Below are 3,752 nucleotides of genomic sequence, written 5' to 3'. Positions count from 1 at the left end.
AGATGAAAAAAATCCAATTTTCTGCTTAAAGCGTTTTCATAATGCCAAATCTCCCCTCTCTCTCTTTCTCTCTCTTGAAAATCCCCAAGCGAAAAAAGGGTTTCCAGCTATTGTTGCCGTTGCCGTGGCTTCTCTTCCGCAATAATGTACGTAATTTGTTCAGAAATGAAAATGTGTGAAAATGTTGGAAAAACCGAGCGCTAATATGCCATGCCACATGCAAAATGATATATCGCAGTTTGCTAAAACAATGCTAAGGGTTACACAACAATTGTGGCCAGTCTAGACAACGAATTTATTTGTGGTTGGTCGAGTGTTTATTTCGTTTTAATGTGTGTGTGCTTCGGTGTGTGTCCGGGACCACAAAATACATATATCTAAAAGATATCCGGTTTTAAAGGGTTGCAAATTCTAGTTAAGCAATTATCGTTTGTTAATATCATTAATTTAATGGAAATTAAAGAAGGAGAACGACAGAGTTTTTAAATGATTAAATTTACTTTGAAATACAACTATTTGCCCATCTATAACCGAATGAAATTGTTATTTTTACAAGTGTGGTAAAGTGAAACCACCGTGGTGGCCACTGACGAACCCCTCATCGTTTACCTGCCACCACCTGCTCGCAACAGTGACAATTATGGGGCATTGTTACGAATATTACTCATACGCCGCGTTGTGCGCCAGCTCAACTGCAATTCATATCAGCTTGGAATTATGCATGGGAAAAGTGGAAAAGCCGCGCTGCGTCATGTCAAGCATAAAAGTCAACTGTTGCGTCCTCAAACAATGGCACAAATATCATTGTAGCCAGGCTCTTTTCGAGTATATGTATATGTATATATATGTATATTCATATATGACTGTTTGTCGGTCTTGTCTCAATTTGCTCTTTGGCGCTGCGTGTTCTCAACTATATTATATGATTATTTTTTATTTTCATTTTCATTGTTATGGCTAAAGTGTTATGGGCCAGCCTGTTGCTCTTATGTGTGCCGTGTATTCTGTCTAAATTGAATTATAAAATGGAACATCCGGGCCACATATTTGCAATGAAGAGATGGAAATTGTATAGTAAAATATTTATATAAATTCTTATAAATTTAAAATGATAAATTGGAAGATAAATACGTTTTGGGAATAAGAAGTAACAATAACTATTTGCATAAATATCTATACAATTATTCAACTAATTTCCAAATTTTTCACTACTACAAAGCCTTGAAATTCGGGATGAACAAACCTTGAAAATAAATGTATATATACATATTGCGATTGCCATGACCAAATTGAATTTCCCTAGGAAAAAAATCTTCAAAAGCAAGCGTCATTGATTTGCGCCAGGTCTCCAGGATTTTTCCCCTTTCGCAATCGCAATTTCCCGCCAGGACACGCGCCTGGCTACCTCGGGCAATGTCAAAAATATCCTGAAGCCCCGCCGACACGTTGCCAAATTCGCTATGCATCCGTTTAGCACAACAACGACAACAACAATATGAATAATACGAAAGAAATTCGAAAAATAAGAAAGAAAATCGAAGAAAAACTTGACGCCATGTGGAAAGTTTTGCCGGAAGGTCGCTCGACCTAGAGCCAAAAGGTTAGCTTCTAGCTATCGAGAGAGTGAACTTGGGGCCAGGCTTTCAAAATTTGGTTTTATTTGAATTAAATTTTATTTTATTTCATTCCATGCCCCCTTTGGATTGAGGGCGTACACCCGCCCCCTCTTCGACTTCAATTGAATTTGACTGCTGTCAATCACGCGCTGCATACGCTTCACTTGGCTGTAAAATTCAAATTTTATGCTAATTTTGCGCAGAACGATCAGTGAGTCGCAGGCGTGTGGCGTTGTTGGTGTCGTCAAAGGGTTAAATGTGTTAAATATTGATTGGTTTAGCCCCCTGGATGTGAGCACCCCCGGGCTGGTTACACAACCGATGCGGGGTAACAAAAGGAATACAGCAAAAAAAGGCACAGAAAATGAAGGTCTAGTGCAGTGACTCAACTAAGAGATACTTTACTCTAGCACTGTAAAGAAAATATATATTATATAATAGTATTAATACTTTATTTCTTTAAAAGCTAAGTATTTAATAGGATTTTTATCATCCTCTGGTAGTTTTTAAACTGTCTCATAAGCTTTCCTGAATCCAATACACCCTTTGATATAGAGTATATAGAAAAAAACCCCGTAGCAAACCCCGCTCAAATGACGTTTTAAGCGCGCTCTTAAAAAGAGATTTGTCAACAGTTGCAATGCGGCAGGAGGCAACGAGTAGAGAGAGGCGTGGCAGTGCGGAATTTTCCAGAGCAAAAAAAAAAAAAATACACCAAAAACAGGGGGAAAACTAAACCAGGCCAGAGATTGGAATAGGGGGTGACAGTGTAGACTGGGAGTTGGGTACGTTAATTTGCCTTTGATTATGTAATGGCAATGGGAGAGCAAAGCAAACAAAAGTTCGGAAATGGAAATCAATGGGAAAAAGCTTGTGGGAAAAAGAAAACGGCTTAAGTAAAAAAAAATTCACAAATAAATTAAATTAAAAGCAAACATATGTATATGAAAAAATGTCATATAATAACATGATTTGATAGCTGTGACATATTGTTAATTAAAATTAGTATTAGTTGACCCAGTTTAGAGCTCTTTCAGTTGCAAACTACAATTTATTTAACCACAAAAAACGAGAAAATTATGAACAAATATTTGCCAGTGCCTGTTCACATTTATCAAGTAAAACGTATGAATAAATCAACTCTTTGGGAAATCTTTTTTATATGCCTAATGGTTGGCAATTATAAACGAGATGATATCATTGCCAATTTCAGTTCATATATCTTAAAGTCTCTCATAGCTCTGTAGGTATATCCTTCACTCTAGCCCACAGTTATGATTTTTGTTTTGCACTTTTTGGTAATTTATAGTAGCCGCTCTCGTGTTGATGTTGATAAATTGCTGGGATGCCAAGGGTTAACTCCGCATCCGGCAGGCAGTTTTTAGCTTTTGTCAAGGTGAGCAGCAGCAGACATCCTACCTTTGTGCGAAGAGGTGGGTGCAGATAATCTACAATAATAAATTTATTGGCAACAATTTTGATTTATTATGCCATGTGAATAATATAAATAGCTTACCATCTCTCGCTCACATATGACACTAATGATGCGGCGCCGGCTTTGACGTTTTACCTTTTCTCTCCCGGGAGTCCCAGCTCAAAGCCCGGCTTCTTTTTATCCATTTTCCAATGCCTTTGTGTTTTGGCTAAGAATACGCAAAAGAAGAAGAAATTCTAAGAAAGGATGCCTGGCCAGAGTTTTAAGTTGCTGTACAGCCTTGGGCATCAGATAGGACATTGACTGGCTCCTGTTCGCTAGTTACCCTTTTCCGCCGGCCCCAACGCCTTTTGTTGATGTTATTAACATGGATTTTTACAAGCCATAAACCCACATTTGGCCAAGCCTTTTGTGTTGAGCCGCCCCTCATTGCCACATAAAATGCCAAAAGCGCCCAGCTGCGTCACCTCATTCCTCTATCTTTAGTTGTCCTTTTTTCGTGCGGTGTACGTGGGCAATGTTCCAGTGGGTTGGTTTCGACTAATCATTAAGGATGCTGTGGTTAAATATTGGGGAAATGGATTGAAGAATTAATTATTTGAAAAGTATTTAAGTGGGTAATTAACATATTTATTTAAGTGATTAAAATAAAATTAGATAAGTGTTACGTAAAATTGTTGTATATATAAAAAGTATTAATT

General features: G+C 37.7%; 1 long non-coding RNA gene across 1 annotated transcript; it reads right to left on the bottom strand.

Annotated features, from left to right (window-relative positions):
* Nucleotides 1-2,937: 2,937 nt before the first annotated feature.
* LOC147644042 (uncharacterized) lies at nucleotides 2,938-3,272 on the bottom strand. The gene is made up of 2 exons (XR_015271332.1): nucleotides 3,133-3,272; nucleotides 2,938-3,064 (listed from the first exon to the last, which is right to left on the bottom strand). It is a non-coding gene; the product is annotated as an uncharacterized LOC147644042 (long non-coding RNA).
* Between the last annotated feature and the right edge of the window lie 480 nt (nucleotides 3,273-3,752).

The sequence above is a fragment of the Drosophila serrata genome, unplaced genomic scaffold (assembly GCF_035046125.1).
Source record: "Drosophila serrata isolate PLE 108 unplaced genomic scaffold, ASM3504612v1 contig_240, whole genome shotgun sequence".
NCBI lineage: Eukaryota > Metazoa > Arthropoda > Insecta > Diptera > Drosophilidae > Drosophila > Drosophila serrata.
The sequence above is the reverse complement of the archived record's forward strand: the minus strand, read 5'-3'. Positions and strand labels throughout refer to the sequence as shown.